Below are 18,765 nucleotides of genomic sequence, written 5' to 3' on the forward strand. Positions count from 1 at the left end.
TACTTCATCTGTCTTATTGAAACTTTATACATCTTTGATGGTCCAGCTCAGCAATCCTTGACTTCATGAAGCTTCTACAGTTACTTAGTGGGGAATGTTTACTTCCTATTCTGACCTCCCAGTTAAGCTGTGGTATCCTTACAGCTTTTATCTTAGCCTGTCTTATGGTAGGATTGTTTATTGGTATGTCTAATTGGTATTCAGTTCATAAGCTTCATGAAGAGTTCTAGTCGTGTCTTTTTGTCCTGCATGAGACCAAGCAAGGAGCTTAGTAGGGATCAGTAGACATTGGTTAGGCATAGGAGAGTGAATGAAAGAGGCAAAGGAAGCAACCACTGCAGCAGCTTCCTTCTCTCTCCCTAGTCACAAAGGGAGTTTTGGCATATTGTATTTAATGTGCTTGTGCTTTATGTTTAACCCACAAAGCACACAGACTCTTCTTGAAGTCTTTCTATATATATATTTTATTGAAGTACAGTCAGTTACTATGTGTCAATTTCTGGTGTACAGCACAATGTCCCAGTCATGCATATATGTACATATATTTGTTTTAAAAATGTCATATTCTTCTTCATTAAAGGTTATTACAAGATAATGAATATAGTTCCCTGTGCTATACAGAAGAAACTTTTTAAAAAATCTATTTTTATATAGAGTGGCTAACATTTGCAAATCTCAAACTCCCAAATTTATCCCTTCCCACCCCCTTTCCCCAGGTAACCATAAGATTGTTTACTATGCAAATCTGTTTCTGTTTTGTAGATGAGTTCATTAGAAGTCTATGTCTTAAGTCACTAATTTCAAGTCATTAAGTAGTCAGGTCTTAAAATGGGACTTTTGTAGAAATATTAACATATGCAGCACATAGTAGAGGCTTCCTCCGAAAAAAGACTATTGGGTGAATTGAATAAATAAAATTGTTAAGCAAAATCTTAGTCATCGCACCAAGTAAAATAAATTGTTCTATGTTCTTTTAACTTTCATATGCTTTCCTAGCACTTTTTTTTACTTGTAATCCTCTCTGCCCTTTCTCCTTTAACCAGTAAAAGAATTGCTTCTCTGGCCTAACTTTTCTCATAGTCAGCTCCATTCTGTTTACAACTGTCTACTCTCTGAACCTTAGTACCTAGGCAAAAGCCTCTTCCTTCGCATAAATGTTGTAATGGAAAATGGAGTTAAGTATCCAACTTTTTCTTTTTAAGTCTATTTTCACACCTGTTCTTTTCTCCATAAAACAGTTTTGTTGGTACTGTTCTTTTAAGAAGCTTTTGTGTATTGTGTGTATGTGTGTGTGTGAAAGAGGAACGAATTTGGCTTCTTGGTGACATACTACCATCCTTAGCTAAAATGAAGTTTTTCCATAAAATTGGAGGTTTGGCCCTGGATATAAATTTCCTGTTGGCCCTCAGGCTTAATCCTGAGGATTTGTCATTATCTCTGACACCAGCTTTCAACTTCTGAAACTTGTCCTTTATCTGGTATGCTTCTTATGCCTTTAGGGCACTGCTGATGGGGTGGAGGGAACCAGGATGGAAGGAGTTAATGCACACAGCAGCCAATGCAGCTGGATGGCATTCATAAGGAGAGTTCTTTCTCAAGGCCGCAGGAAACCAAGGGCGGCTTTGGACAGGTTGAGGCTGTCAAGTAGGGCAGCCTGGAGAAGAGTGGGTGAGCTCTTGCTTTAGAATTTAGCTTTCCATGGAGATTTTTGTTTAGGCCTGGAGCTTGGAGCCCTAAACAGGCCCGAGATGCCTAAATGTGCTGCTGAATCAAAAGCCTTCAGTCGTAGGGCCAGACTGACAGTTTTGCTTGGGAGGTTGTACCTTTTGTAAACAACATCGAGTAGAAAGAGAAAGCAAAATTCAAGCCTTCATGAGAAGGACACCTGGCCACCCCAAAATAAGGTAAATGAGAAGTGGGACATCCGTTTCAGGTCAGCTGAGTGGGTCTAAGTGAAAATCCTGTTTGGTAATCTGGCTGTTGAAAATATAGGCCTGTGCCTTAGAGTAATTAACTCAAAATCAAAATGACAAGAAAAAAACACAAATGGACTCATTTTTCTGGGTTGAAATCCAGAAAAACAGGATTTTTCTGTTGGAGCAAATCAAGAGTGCCTTTAATAGTTTCTTAGGCCTCAGGGAAGATTCTGGGTCTTACGTGGGGGACTGGTTCACAGGTACACACTAGTTTTATGGAGTCTACATGTGTAACCAACCAGATTCTGGATTAGTAAACAGACATTTGTCAAGCTTTGGGGCAGCGTATAGTCACTTCTTTAAAGTACAGATGTTTCATGAATCCAACAACTTAACATTTACAAATTTATAGCAACGTGTTTATAACTTACTAGGACATAATTGTAGGCAGTCTCTGATTCCAAAAAGGATTGTGTTCTAAAACTTCATGATAATTTGGAACTCAGAGTGTATATCCCAAAGAAACACTTTTGGAAATAGTGTTAAAGTTCCCAGTTTGGCCCCCAATTCTGGTAACCAGTCCTGTACTAGCCTCCCTTCCCCCTTCCCAGGTAAATTCTTCCCCTCAGTGCTTTGTGCTGATACAGGACACTTGGCGGCCAGGGTGCAGGGTGGAGTTGAGCACCACGGTATCAGTGGAGCAAATCCGCAGGGTCTGAGGCAGCAGGGTTTGTGGAAAGGGTGAGGTGACTAAGGAAGAATGAGGAAACTGGGGGCTGGTCTGAGAATTACTGTAAGGCACTGAGAGTGGTAAGGAGAAGGGGAGGGCTATGTGGTTGGGAATTAATATGCAATGGATTTTTCCCCTCCTTTTCTCCTTTATTATTCCTGCCCCTCCCTTTCTCCTTTATTATTCCTGCCCCTCCCTTTCTCCTTTATTATTCCTGTCCCTCCCTCTCTGCCCTCCCCAGGTTCCTTTGTGTGATTCTGTTAATTGACTTGGTGACCTCAGGCTAGGGTGAGTGAAAGAAACTGGGAGGCGAGGGGGCTGGATGGGTAAGGAGTGGTACTAAGAAGGCGGAACAGCCACATCTCCAAGTGAAGGAGGATGAAGCCATAGAAATGGTAGCTTTAGGTATCCCCAGATAGGTCATCATTGGGTCACTGCTCTAGGTTCTCAGAAGCAATTTTATTGGAAATAAGGCTGTGAGCCACTCTGTAGTATTCTGGTGAGTTTTGGGTACAGTTACCCTCTTCCCCAAAATGTTTCAGACATAATAAATCTAAAACAACTTTCAGGCTGTGGGCCTTTCTCTCTCACTGGCATGTCAGTGATGAGTGTTCATTTATTCCTATTATTTAAGCAGTTTGATTTCCATGAGGAAGTTTCTAAAGTTTGGGCCCTTGATATTAAAGAGTTATGGACAAATCACAAAATTGTAATACCCAAGTTTTGAAATTTTCCTCTTAAAATTGTAGATTTCTTGATTCTATAACCAAGAAAAATTTTCCCTGGAAACATTCCAGGCTTTTCCTCTGTTGTTTTAGTTTGTTCTTATAAGCACTTCAAAGAAGATGTATGGTAATTGGGTTTTCCTGGGTAACCTGGCAAGCCCTCTGGTTTATTTACGGCCCAATACTGACCATGTGTCAAGCACTGTGCATTCAAAGCTGGAGCGGGGCGCTACTCCCTACAAGTTTCTGCCTAGTGAGATGTCCCAGTTACAGGACAACATGGTTTTAATAGTTCAAGCTTTGTCTGGGTTATACCCCAAGCAGGATATTAAAGATGACTTTACAGAGATGGTGACACAAGGCTTATAAAGTGGACATGATTGGATTGTCATTTAGGAGATCATTTTCTAACTTTGATAAGAGCAATTTCATTGTTTGTTTTCTCCCTATTTTAAACACAAAACTGGGCTTAAAGAGCTGCCAAATGGCATTACAGGTCCTCTCAAATCCCATTATGGTATTTGTGTTATAAATCTTCAGACCCAGTTGAGAAGATATCTCTCTTGGGTTACATTTACCATCTGGTGGTTTTATTGGATTTTAATTGAATGATGCAAGTATAAATTAATAGCCCTAATGAGCATTTCATGGTTGTCATAGCACCAGTAAGATTAGGTGCAGTTAGAGGCTGGGGGTTGGGACTCATATATCTCAACAGCAGCCCTTTCCTGTGAGTTATTTTCAGAATCAGCTCAGGAAATGTCAAAAATTTGTATGGCTCTTTAACTCTCTGTTTCTTGTGTTGAAATCATAGCCACAGAGTTTTGGCAAATCTGTTTGTTTATATACTTATCCTACATTTGAAACTACAGCTAGAAACATTGGATTTTATTTCTTGGCAAAAAAGCTTTTCTTTTTCCTTTTAAATATGTATTAGGAATTAGTTACATTGAAATATTTTGTCAACTGTATTACTTGGGTCTCATTCCCACCAAAACAAATAAGAGATATTATATCAAATATACACGTTTTCATGTGGTAGAATGTTGCTTTATACTTTCAGAGGGTGTAGTTTTTAGTCAGAGATGGAAGAACAGATGTTCTACATTGTGATTGTGTATACATGCGCACACACACACACACACACACACACATCCTATCTTCCTTGGTAAAAATACAGTGTTTTGAGATAGCTGATATTGCGCATTTTGGGGGAAAAAAGTGGCTTTATTTTTAGAGATAGTTGATTGGTTTTCCATTGCTAGGTTTTTATTAAATTTTTGAATGGTAAAAATCCAGAAATTTTTAAATTTAGCCAAGGTTATGATTTTTTCATAAAATTGCAATTAATTACATCAATGAGACAAATTCCTTTGCAAAATGGGCTTCTGGCCTATTTCCTAGAGAAATGTTCCCAATGTGAACCTTTTGGGAAAAGACAGATGTGGGGAGGGGGACAAGGAGGGCTCTCCTTTTCCTAAGCATTTTTAGTTCTTGTAAGGACGTGATAGGTGAAGATAATCGGACAATTCATCAATCTGTGAATGGATTTAGACTATTAGTAGGATGTTTGGAACTCAGTGCATTTTTGCAGAAAAAATAACTGTGAGTAGGAATTGGGTTCTGAGCCAGCCTACAAGAGCATCTTTAGCTTCCAGTATATGAGAACTACAGTGGGAAGTAATAGGAAATGAGACTTTGGCGGTAGTACTAAAACGGAGCAATAAAATTAAATAGTTTTTATGACGCTGAAATGCGGGTGTATCCAAGGAGGAAAAAGGTTAGTGTGTTGATGAGGAAAATATTAAGGGAGGAGGGAATAAGATGAAGGGGTGGAGAAGATGACCTTTGCCTCACCAGTTCTTCAGGTGGTTCAGGGGAATTCCAGATCCAGGCTCCTATTCATAATAAGTATGAACAGGAATGAGTATATTCATATTTCAGGTATTCTTCAGTAAGAAGTAAGAATTCAGTAAGAATACCGCCTGTGCTTGTATTGTTACTTTTGTAAGCTTTCTGTGTTCTTCCAGACATTTCTTTTAAATGCATCATCTTTTTCTGGAATTACATAGATTAATTTGGTACTTAGAGAAAGCCCTTTATTTAAAAAGTAGACATGTTTATATGAGCCTGTTTATTTTAATACTTTCTTAAAACCATACTAGGTACAAAGAGAAGTTCGAGTTATAGCACATTTGAGTGTGGGAAGCTACAAAGCAGTGCTGACCTTTTTATGAAATACTGAGTTTAAAAGTTAAGTTCAAGGACAGAACTGCCTGGTTTCTTCTGGGTGGTATGGAAAAACTACTTTGGTGGTTTAGTCTGGGTCTGGTAATTGTGGATCTCTGGAGGGAGAAAAAAAAAAGTCTTTGCAAGTAGTTTTGACATCAGGCAGAGACAATCTGTCATTAGAGCTATAAAAATTGGGCTGGTTAAATAGAGTATCAGTAAAGTACTATGATAGTATTTCCAGGAGGAACAGCTATCTTCTGCAGTTTTTCAGGTTTCTCATCCGTTCCTGTTTGCATGTATTATAGATCTGTTCTATTTCCATGTAAGTGTGAATTAGCATAAGGCTGTTTGAGGTGTTACTACCAGTTTATATGTAAAGAAACTGAAGCATGATGGTAGTGACTTCAGGAAAATGAACAAAGATGGAAATGCAGCCGGATTAGTGGTTCTGAGCCCTAATGTTCAAGGGTCTGTTTACCAGACTCTCCCATTTATCAAAGTATTTTGGTTTCTGCTTCAGGAAGGGTGAAATAATAAACACCGAACAAAGAAAGTCAGTTCCCCCTGGATGTTTGGATAAAAATTAAAAGGAAGACAAACACATTTAGCCTTTTTCTGTTTGAAATGGTATAACTGCTTGCTCTTTTAGCCTCTGTGGATTTTGTTGAAAACTTTATTTTGCTTAGATTATACATTTTTTTAAAGTCAGTTTCTTGGTAAAATATTTATAGCAGTTAATATACTTTGGCATATGTTAGTATCATTTGAAACATTAGGAATTATAGGATAGACTTGGTTTTTAATGAACTTAAACTAGCTTGAGTTTGATTTTTTTTTTCTTTGTTTGTTTGTTTTTTCTTAATCTGAAAAGCAGTTCTGATTTAAATTCCATGGCAACTGTAATTTTAAGTCCAGGAAAGTGAGGGTAATGTATAAAGAAGGAGTAATTGGTAACTGTTTTTCTTCCCTCTTTCTGTTGGTCTTTAGATGTATCTGCAGTCACAGGTAAACAGGTTTCAATTTAAATGAGTGGCTTTTTCACAACTTAATTTTTCTTTCAATAACTCCACTGTTAGAAATAGGAGGATAAAGCACAGTTCCTCTCTAATGTCCTGTTAGGTTGTGGGAAGTACTCTGGAGAGGGGAGAGAGGGATAAATAATGAGACCGTTCATTGCTCTAGGTATGATTTATTTAGTAGCAAAAGTTGGGGTGAGGAAATTTAAATGAGGGCCTTTTGAGTAGTTTGAAAAATTTGGAAGTTGACATATGTCTTAATGGTTTTAGGTTAAAATGTAGTCACAGAATCATTAAATTTTAGAACTAAAGAAATCATTACAAATCATCCAGTCTCCCCCATTCACTGATAAAACCAAGCCCAGCAGGTCTTGTTGACTTTACCCACACCATAGAGATGGGAAATTGAAAAACCACAGCTCCAACCTGGTGCTTCAAAATACCACATTGCCACTTCTAATGCTGTTGTGGAGGCGTTACAGAGAAAGTCAGCAAGATTTGGAAAACTCAAGTGATTTTAGTTGTTGCAAAAAGATTCAGGATTGCTTGTACCACTGCCTTTTTTCCCTCCTGCTGTAACAGATACTGTTCCCTCATCAGGAAGGAGGGCTGCACACAGCAACATATGAGCACAGGATTATATGGCTCTTATTGTTTAAATAGTGATTTCAGGGAGATGCGTGTTCAAACTAAGCAGAAATTTACAGCCAGCAAATATCTGCTGCTACTAATATATGTTAATTTTAACAAAACTTTCTACCCTCAACTCTCTGGCTCTTCCCATCAATCCAGTTTTTTCCCCACTTTACTGAAAGTTTATCAGTCAATATCATGGATAAGAAATGCCATTAACATCAAATAGCATGGATTCCATGTTTAATAGTAACAGCTACTATTTACTCATATTTCTGATATGCTGAGCATTATGCTAGGAGACAGATACTATCTTTTACAGATGAGGAAACTAAGACTTTAAGGAGGTTTAGTAACTTGCCCAGGGGCACATAGCTGATATGTAGATAAACTGAGTACTAATTGGGTTTTCTGATCCTGAGACATAGTGATTTTAAATCAGATCATGTTCATATTGTACAAGTCTGTGAATCTTCTACCCAGGGGACTATGATGGACAAAATATTACTGTCCTCAATTTGGTCACTGTCTAGAGGGGAAAATACAGGGACACCTGCAGTGATACATATAGACATTAATGAGCATTTTCAGAGGCCCCAGATTTTTCATGCAAGAAGAGCTCATGAATTGGAAAACTTCTATAGTTAGGAAATAGATGTTTCAGTGGTTGGAAATGGAACTATTCATGACATGTTTGCATTTGGTCAAGTTAGTAGCGATTGTTGTTCAAAACATATTAAAATGGTTCCTGTCATTTACCAGTTGCATGCAGACATTAATGACTCAGAAAGAATTATGTGTCTCCTATTTACCCACTAATTTACAAGACACTTGCTTTTTTATCTGTTATCTCTGTTCCTCATGTCATTCTCTGTCAAGTACTTTCTGAACTCTAAAGCACTGGGGTTTAATATTAATTACTATCTGTGGATTCCCCAAAGTAAATAGTTTTAGTAAGGCTGAAATACCTTTTATGTTGACATAATATCCTTATTAATGAAAAATTGGATTTAAATGAATGATAGGGTTTTTCCCCCAAAGAGGCAGGTGATACACTCTCTTTAGTTGAAGATTAGAGTAGGTGGGATTTCTGGAGCCTTTTGAATTATGAGAGGACAAGATGTGGAAATGGGTGAGGGAACACATTCAGTTTACTGTAGGTTGATAGAAATTCTTAGGTAAAGCACACCGTTGCTGGGGCCAATGACACGGGTCACAATCACTGACCCTGTCCATCTGGAGTCTTGCAGAATCTACGCAAGGCAAAACTGATTGGGAGGTCTCTTTGTGGCTTTTTAATTCAACATCTGTGTTCATCCTGGCTAGGCTCAACTGAACCTGGTTAGTCATTTTAAGCAAATAAATGCTGTAGATCATATTATAGAAAACATTTAAATTCCTCCTGGACGCATTCTGCTGGGCATTTTAACATTGTGCTGACATTAAGTAATCAGAGTACTAATTGTGACAGGCTTCTCTAAAGCAAGCCTGATAAGACCTCTGCTTGGAAGTTCTCAAACTGTATTTCATTTTAAATATCCTGTAATTCAGATGTTTAATGGATTCTTAGTTTTTTCTCTCCATTTAATCCGAATTAAAATCTACTCAGAAGTAGCTACACAATTGGCTTCATCGTTAGGATCTTTCATTGTCAAAGGACATGTAAGTATATGCTTAAAGGTTTTAGTCTACAAATGTAGATACATGTATGTTTCACTGCTTTCCTGTGTGTTTCATCACTTGTTTGCTGCCTCTCTTCCCCATATTTTATGCTCAGGATGGAAAGGGACAGTGGAGTGACACTGCTCTGAAGGCTTTTGTTACAAGAGCCTGCTGAAATCCTGTGGCCTCAATCTGCCACTTTTCCATGACTCTGATGCCCAAAGACTCCTATCTAATGACAGTTGCTTTCAAAGGCATCTGGTTCTCATGTAAACACATTGGCATTTTAACTGCTAGAGGGGATATTTTCAAGTGATTTTTATTCCCTAGTGACTAATGAGTAACTTCAGGAAGAGCTGGGGTTTTAGGTTTTATTTTACAGAATTTATATAGAGAATTTTAGTAAAATACAGATTTTACTTTTATAGAAATTAATAAACTTAGTTTTCCCTTGGATAAATCAGAAACCAAAATAGTTTACCTCTTATTTTTTACCCTTCTCTCAGGCTGGTCTCAGCATTTGGAAATTGCAGGAATGGGCTGGACTCAAACTAGAAGCCAGAGAAATTAAGGACAGTTCCTACTCACAAGGGATTCACAATCTGGTTTATTATTATTTTTTAATTGAAATTGTTATTAATATAACTGTAGACTGATACGCAGTTGTAAGAAATAGTACAGAGAAAACTAGGTTTACCTTAGCTAGTTTCCCCTAATGGGAACATTTTGCAAAACTATAGTAAAGTTGCACCACCAGGATATTAACATAGATAAACCCCAGTGACCTTACCTAAATACCCTCAGTTTGTTTTTTTTTTCATTTTTTGTAATTTTTTGTTTATTGTTTTATTTTTTGTTTGGTTTGCTGTTTTTATTTATTTACCCCCAGTTTTATTCATACTCCTGTGTTAATGTATTCAGCTTGATATAATTTTATCAGGTGTGTAGGTTTGTGTATCTGCTATCATAGTCAAGATACTAAATATTTCCATCACCACAAAGATCCTTTTAATTGTTCTTTTATAACCACACCCACCTCACTCCCCTTGAGAACCAATAATCATTTCAAAAATGTTATGTATAATGGAACCCTTTGGGGCTGGCTTTTTTCATTCAGCATAATTCCCTGCAGAGTCATCCAAGTTGCATTGCATCCATAGTTCTTCGCTTTCTGTTTCTGAGTAACATTCCAGTTAAAGGACATCCAGTTAAAATACTGTTTCCACAGTTTGGCTCTTACAAATAAAGCTGTAGTGAACATTTATGTATAGGTTTTTGTGTGAACATTTATTTTCATTTCTCTGGGAATCAGTACCCAAGAGTGCAATTGTGAGTATATGGTAATTGTGTGTTTTCTAAAAAGTCACCAAGCTTTTCCAGAGTAGTTGTGTCATTTTGCTTTCCCACCACTGATGTACCAGTGATGCAGTATCTCCATATCCTTGTCAGCACTTGATATTTCTCATTTTTTAATTTTAGCCATTCTCATAGGTGTGTAGTGACAGCCCATTATGGTGTAAATTTGCATTTCCTTGATGGCTAATCATGTTACATAACTTTTCATGTGCATATTTGATATTTGTATATCCTCTAAGATGAAATCTCTGTTTCTTTTGCCCATTTTCTAATGAGAATTCTTGTTTTGTTTTTAATAACCATTTTGTAATGAAGCATTATTTGGTGCCCCACTTCCTAGTTAATAAAAGGTAAACTCCCTAGCTTAGTATGTAAGACTTTTTGTGGTCTGTCCTTTCTAATCTCATGATCTTACCCACCTTATAAGATTGACCAACATTCCTAAATACCCTATGCCCTTTCATAGCTTTGTTCTACTACCAGACTTAACCTTTCCCCCAGGCAGATTATCTCTCAACCTTCTACACCTAATGCAGATGTTATCTTTCAAGGAAATCTCCCCTTCCAATGTAGGAAAGGCAACAAAATACCCCTACCTCTGCCTGTCCACTTACTATTTACTCAGTTCTGTTTTTCTTTCTAACACTTCCTATCAGTATAACATCTATTTATTTATTTGCTCATCTGTCTCCCCTACTAGAATACAGACAGTATGAATGAGAGGCACTTAATTTTGTTACATCACTTTATCCCCAGTGCCTGGCATATAGTAGATGCATCGTAAACATTGAAAGACTGAATGAGGAAGTGAATTTGTGATAATTGTGCTGCCACTCCCCTTCGTATCCTGTTTATAAGGTATAAAAATATCCTGTTTGCAATATAATAAAAGTAACAACTAACATTTACTTTATTGATTGTATACCAAGCAGTACACGGCACCCCTTTCCTTAGTCCACTGTTGCACGACACTAACTCATCATTCTACCAGAGCGCTTTGTTAACCTCCCCCTCCACTCCCTCCAAAAGAAGAAAAATAAGATACATGAGCTATAACAACAAATAGTGTAAGAGATTATAAGCATCTTTATATCCTTGGCCTCAGCACCTACATGGCACAGAATAGGTGCTCACATCTGAGTAAATAGTCGTCAGGTTATATATTGCTTTTACTTGCATGAGGTCAGAATCCAGCTGGATTTTGAGTAAACCAGTGTCCCACTGACCAGCTTTCCAGAAAGCACAGGAAACACCTGTTAATTTTGGAAAGCAATTCACTGATTTGGAGAATTACTGCTATTCACTAGAACAAAGCTCCCTTGGAGAAGACAAGTTGAGTTAAAAGGCCTCACATGCGTCTGTCTTTATGAGCTATGTAGCAAGCATCCTTCCATATTACGGAATGGTGAAGCACAAAACATTCCATCTCTCTCGTTCTACTAGTCCACTAGATTTTATCAAACCTGCAGAAAGAAGCCATGGGGTCTAAATTCCCATGTCAGTCAAAAGCAGTTTTTAACAGTTCCTAGGTAGTACAGATCTCAAGATCTTCATATGCTGTTCAGAAAATGCAGGACAAATGCATCACTAAAAAAAAATCAAAATTTTATGAAACTCTTCCCCCTTAAATGAAAGAACTCTCCCTGTGTCTTACATGTAAGACTGAAAGTGGAAAAAATCTGGGTAGTCTATAGGTACCTTTGGAGTTAGCAGAAGTTTACTAACATGTCCCAAAGTCAAGAGCCTGGGAAAAGGCCTGGTGTAATTTTTATGTATATGGGGAAATTATCAGAATGATTTAACTATGGGAAACAAGTTTTCCCTGATAGGGTGAATTCATATAATTATCTCAAGATTTCAACATCTGTCTATCTGCCAAAATACATTATTTTAGACTCTTTGCTCTGTTGTCTCCAAATAAAGTATTTTGTGAACCCCAGTATGGACTAGTTGGGAATCCAGATGGGAAAGATGTTTAAGAGTCTTATCTAGAAAGTTAGGAAATCTTTTAGAAAAATGTTAACTTAAGAAAACCCCTTACCTTTATCTTTTAGTATTCTCATTGTACAACAGGTAAAATCCTATGCCTTTAGGTGTTAAGCAGCCAGGTAAAATATGCTTCTGAATTTACACAGATAACCTGTGAAAGCTATTTAAGAGATTGCATCTTTCCTCTTAATATATTAAATACTGCTTCTAGTTAACAGGTACTTATTACACATTGTGTACTGAGCACCATATTTGGGGAGGAATAAATTGCTACGAAGGCTTCAGTGAAGAATACAAAACAAAGATCTGAAGGGTGAAAGTTTTCTATGACTTAAGAAATGTCTTTTTGTTTCTATAAAATATATGAAATATTTTTGTAGGGCAAGATTTAAGTACTGTAAAATTAAGAAAATACTTTAGCTTTAATAGATTCAGGAGCTTTTTTGATGGTAAAATGAGTTTAGGTGTGTTTTTGTATTCAGTGGTTACTTAACTGTTGATGCTTTCTTACTGTAGGCTAAAATGAGATCTTAGCCATTTTCTTGAAAGATTGACTCCCAGTGGTAGTAATTCTAAACATCTTTAATTCTTATTGAGCCCTTTCACTGTTAAAAAGCAAAGTATTTTTGTATGCTCTTCTGTACTCTAGAAATTAATGTGTTGTCTGCCTGCTCATTGAAATCTTGGCCCCAGTAAATTATTTCTGCTGGTCTTTCTGCAAATGCTCTGTGGCTCTGTGGGTAGATTCCATAAGTAAAATCTGTGACTATGAGTGGAGGTGTTGGAATTCATAGAAACCTCCATTTCACTATACTTACCTGATGCTAGGGTAAATACAGTCTTTCTTTCCTGGATTTACTTTATAGGGAACTTATCATGTTCCCTCATGGTGGGTAGATACTCTAGAGGGTTTGATGTGTGTTAATTTATAAGCTGTCTACGGTAAAAACATTGAAAATCCTTGCCATAACCCACATATCAACATGCTCTGATTTTTCTGCATTTTGGGGGAAGTCCAGATGAGGATGACTGTCTCCAGCCTATCCTTTCCCTTGCCTTTGACCTTTTCTTCCCAAATATTAAAAAAAAAATACTGTTTATGAGGAATGCTTGAAATAATTGAGATTAGTAAGTTTGGAGAAAGGAGAATGAGGATTTTCAAATTTTTTAAATTATAGAAGTTATATAGAATCCTGGTTTGCGTATTTTTTTTTTAAGTTAAATGTACATAAAGTGAAAAGTATAATGCTCCCTCCTTTCCCTCATTATTCCCCTCCATTGCAGTCGACATAAAAGGGTTTTGGGGAGTTTTGTTTGTTTTGCTTTTTAATATGGAAAGTTTTAGAATAAATGGAAAGTTTAGGGGCAGTTAATCTCTGTCCCTCAGCGGCTGTTGTTATCTGGAAGGTACTTGAGAAAGGCAGAGGCTGTCAGCTGTTTTCCCCAGGCAGGAACAGACTCTTCCTTCTTGTGTGTCACCTCCGTGCCTGACTGCAGCCTAACCTACCAGGAGCTCAGTAAACACATGTCACAGATGGAGGAGCGATGACACTTTATCTTACTACCTGCTCCTTATTTTTCTCCTCTTACCTTCTCTTCTGGCATCTTAATTTCTCCTTTGCTTCTTTCCTTTCTTCTTTTTTTTTTTTTTTTTGTACTTTAAGCTAGTGGCTCATAGCAGAGGACCAGTGTTTTGAAAGGCTGTCTGCTAGACTGTTTCTGCTTTAATCCCATATGAAAGTCTGTACCGGTACTTGGCTTTCCATTGCCAAGTGAAGTTCATATTAACAAAGGAATCAGCAACTCCATTCCATAAGTGACACCTGCTTCTTATCATTTTAGCCTGTGTTGGTCATTGAAGTTGTCATCATTGTGATCATTATTTACCAAAGAGGGATGAAGCAAAATTTTAGAAAGGTGCTTTATTGATTTTTTTTTTATTAAAAATTTTTTTTTTAGTGAAGGTACTGGGGATTGAACCTAGGACCTCATGCATGCTACACATGCACTCTGCCACTGAGTTATCTCTCTTCCCACTAGAAAGGTGCTTTAAAAAGTATCTTGAGACCTATCAGGATACCTCTAAGTTAGTCATTTATGTTGATGACTGAAATTCTTCTAGAAACAGGAGACAGTATTGTGATAGGCGTGAAACTGTGATTATTCTGTGCTTCGCATGTTATTGTATAAGTAGTAAGCCACCAAAAAGAAGCAGTGAAATTAAACATGGAAAACAAGCCCAGGAATGACCTACAAGACCACAGCTCACATGACCTCACTGCAGGAGTTCTTTACTCAGACGTGTGTGCTGGTGATGAGCTGTTTCACATGACTGGTAATGCAGAAGCTTCCCTCTGTACTCCTTTTTGATACAAGGCTAGACTTTTAAGTATCTAGAGTAATAATTTATATCTTTATGTTAGAGAGGGTCCTCTAAATATAAATGAGGAGAAAGAGTGCACACAGGTGAGTGAGCTTTCTATGTCCCAGACATTGTTAGAGCATTACTTGCATTAATTCATTTAATCCCCATAAAGCCCTGTCAGACAGACACTATGATTATCCCCATTTTATGGATGAGGAAACTGAGGCATAGTGAGGTTAAGAGCTTACTCAGTTTCACTTAGCCAGTAAGTGCCTGAGCTTTTTTTTTTTTTTTTTTTTTTTACTGTTCCGTAAACTATTTTATTTAAATAAAATCAGGAGCAGACCCTTTTCCCCCATACACACAGGCACATGCAAGCATGTATGCACGCCCACATCCTCTCTCTCTTCCTGCCACCCATGGCTAACTCAAACCTGGAGGTTCTCATCATGACCATCCTACCTCAACCCTGGGACAGGGTGACACCCTCTATGCAAAGATTCAAACACAGGCAGTTTTGCTCCAGAGCAGGTATACTGCTTCTTGTGCATAATGTGCTGTAACAAGGATTGGCAAACTTTTTCCATAAAGGGTCAGATGGTAAGTATTTCAAACTGGCCATATGGTCTCTGTTCCCACTGTTCGTTTCTGTGGATGTATATCTACAGATACATATCTGCGGATATAACACGAAAGCAGCCACATATGATACAAAAACAAATAGGCGTGGCTCTGCTCCAAGAAAACTTTATTTGTGGATACTGAAATTTGAGTTTTATGTAATTTTCATGTCTCCCAACATAATATTCCTGATTTCTTTTCTTTGTTTTGATATAAGAAGCATTCTTAGTTCACAGGCAGCAGGCTGGATTTACCTACTTATACTGTTTTTACGTGAGATGTTAGGATAAAGGCCGTTCATTTATTCACTTATATATGCAAGAAATAGAACAGGTATCATACTAAATTCTAGGGTTACCAGGGGTAAACCAGAGCAAAAACTTTCAGTTCCTTTTGCCATTCTTGTTACCTAATGGACCGTGATGTTCTTCTTCTCATGACTACTTTCTAAAACTTTGTCTTTATTTCCTGTCCTTTGCATGTACCAGATATGTTTATATTCTCTCATTTAATCTTCATAGCCAGTAGTGTTATCTCAGTTTTATAGTTCAGGGAAGTATAAAATTAAGGAGCCTAAATAGCTAACCAGTTTCACACTGCCAGGTGAGTGGTGGACCCTAGATTCAAATACAGGTTTGTCTTAGGCCGAAACCAGCATTTTTTTCTTCTCTCCTCTGCTGCCTTCTCTCTACTCCTAGAAATATATGAAACTATGATGAAATATTTGTGGCCCTGTCTAAAGTGAATCTCTCACTTCGTGAATGCATGTTTATTTTTACTTTCCTTTCATTTTCCTTGACTCTGGTTTTTGAAGATGTTACCCAAGTTTGATGGAAATGTTATAACTTTTCTTTGTTTCTTGATCAAGGGAGCCAAAGATAGGGCTCCTTGGGGTTATTGGTGTTTCATGTTTGGTCTAGAGTAGACCTTTAAGCTCTCTTTGTAGATAGTATCTGAGGAAGAGAAATGATAAATGGAATTGTTCATGTATACGTTTAAAAAAGGAAGTGGACTAGTTTATTCTTGAGCAATATTAACCTCCCCCTCTCTGGCTACTTTGGGCTCCCAAGAAGCCTACTGTTCTTTTTCTCCATGTCAGTGGGAAATCCTAATTATGGGTTGTACTTCCAGTTAGAAGATAAGAAACTCAAGTAGGCTTGAATAAAATAGATCTGGGACTGCAGGCAGGTGTTCTGTGAGTTTAACTACTGTTTTCCTTGTTAATATCCCACTATTTTATTGGGTCTGTATTTAATGTAACGTTTAATATTGTGTAACATGGAATATGTCATATTTCTGTAACGTAACGATAATACCTTTAACTTGAGAATTGCTTTGAGTTTATCCTGGCAGAGTCTGTTTGGATGTATATGCAAAGTATACTTAGGTAGTCATGAAGTTAACTTTATACACCCTTCAACATGGTTTCTCAGGATAATCCTATTGGAAACCACCAGTGCACCTGCTTTGTACTTAAGGATCTCAGAAAATGACACCTTCTTTGGTGGTTGTTTTAATTACCTTCTATTCACCATATTAGGTTGGGAGGAATGGGGATGCCCAAACAAATGACACTGGACAGATGAGATTGACAGCAGGTTATTAGCCATACATACCATCTTGGGTAGGAGGACATAGGACACCACACAGGGCCATACTGAGGTAGCACTTGGGAACAGAGTGAACCACCAGGGGCTGTGGGAGGCAGGCTTTGTAGTATCAAGAGGATGAGATGACCCTTGGATTCCATGGGAGAATGTGATCGACTAGTTTGAATAATTTCACACATTGGTAAGGAACTAAAGTCCTCTAAATCAGGGATGAGCCAGAACAGTCCCTTTGGTAAAGAAGGTTGGTTGGCCAGGGGACCTTGTCTGAGGGAGCAGAGTGGGAAGAACAATGTGTAGTTAGGCCATTTAGGCCCTCTTGGTTTTCCCCAGACGTCAGGGTGTATTAGGCCTTACACCATAGTGATTTCATACTGAGTCACAATCAAGAGCAAAGCATGGGCACAGGGCACGATCATATTTTCCAAAAGTCTCACCACCTTTTTAGTGACTGTTGGAATTATGATGAAAAGACATTAGCAGAAGCAACGTGGCATGTACAGTTGACACAAAAACACATGGCCTAGAGAAGGTAGTCAGAGGGTGAGCTGTTTATCTCTACCTGCTCGCCAACCAGTCTCACTGCCCTGGCCTGGCTCCCCAGCTAGGTTTCCTGCTGTAGTGTTAGAACCTGGTAAAGCCAAGGGGACGGGTTGAGTTTGGATCCCCAGCTACCATAATGGATGGATGATTGTCCCTTCTGACTCGCCTGCTTGCTAGTCATGTTAGCAGTAGGAACCTCTTTTTAACTGGTAAATCACTAACTTCTCATCACAGAGAAATATACTCACCCCCACCCCCGTCACCTGTCACCCTACTCATCACTTCCATTCCTACCTCCAAGCCTTTGCTCACACCTCTGTTCCTCTTCCATTCACTGGAGTCTGTTCTCCTAAGTGCCCATGCCTCAGATCTCTCTGACTGCCCCAGGCTGCATGCGGTACTTATTCCTCTGTCTCTGCAGCCCTAGTGTCTGTGCACTGCCTTTAACATTTAGCATGCACTCCCTTTCAGATATTCTCTTTTTAGAAAATAGTCCATGCCTTTATCCTACTTATTGAGGTTATCCTGATTCCTTGTGCCTCTATCTGTTTAGGAAGGTTTCACTTAGCAGGTAAAAAGAGAAACAACCAGTAGAATTTACAGTTTGAACATTATCTGCAACTCATTTTATTAGGTTATCTTCATCCAGCCCCTAAAATAATATATGATGCATAATAAGCTTGCAGTAAATATTTATTGAAATAAATGATATAAGCTTTATATGTATTAAATATTTTAAAATATATATTTGGAAATATATGTATATGTGTATAAATACATATATGTGTGTGCACATGTGTGTCTAAATATGTAGCGTCCTCATGTATCATCCCAGCCTCTTTATTTCTAGTGGCCTTTATTTGGTCTGGTACTAATGAGTTACTGTCACCTAATAAGGAGGTCAAGGGGAGAAGTGGTGTTGGATCAACTCTAATTTTATTTAAACATTTAAAAAATTTTTTTCAACAAAATAAACACATCTTTGCTACAGTGAGAAAACTGGGTTGGGAACCTGCTAGATTTTATTTGGAGGCAGTCCTAAACTCAGTAAAATGCTTTTCTATTTGTATTAACAAATAGATTTCTTTTTTTTTTTTTTTCACGTCAGACGGGTTTGTAACAAGGCTTCAGGAGGCACATGTCACACAAGCGCGGGAACACCCAATCATCCATCACACTCATGAACTACAAAAGGATCAACAAAAAAATTTCTGTCTACATTTCTTGAAGAGCATTTTGAACAATCATTCTGCAAACCCCCTAAGAAAGCAAAATTGCTGCTAATTAAATGTTCGGTATTTATTTTAGCTAGTGCTTGTTTTAGGAGACATTTTTATAAGAATTTGTTCCACTGTAGCTAGGAACAACTC

The 18,765-nt window shown here is 37.8% G+C and overlaps 1 protein-coding gene and 1 non-coding gene across 4 annotated transcripts in view; one reads left to right on the forward strand and one right to left on the reverse strand.

The window, feature by feature from the left end:
• The window catches only part of FGD6 (FYVE, RhoGEF and PH domain containing 6), a 97,869-nt gene that overhangs the window by 8,705 nt on the left and 70,399 nt on the right, over positions 1-18,765 (forward strand). The gene's annotated exons all lie outside the window — the stretch shown is intronic.
• Positions 18,498-18,592, reverse strand: LOC116667841. Its single transcript, XR_004324899.1, has one exon. It is a non-coding gene; the product is annotated as a small nucleolar RNA U13 (small nucleolar RNA).

Source organism: Camelus ferus, chromosome 12 (assembly GCF_009834535.1).
Source record: "Camelus ferus isolate YT-003-E chromosome 12, BCGSAC_Cfer_1.0, whole genome shotgun sequence".
Lineage (NCBI taxonomy): Eukaryota > Metazoa > Chordata > Mammalia > Artiodactyla > Camelidae > Camelus > Camelus ferus.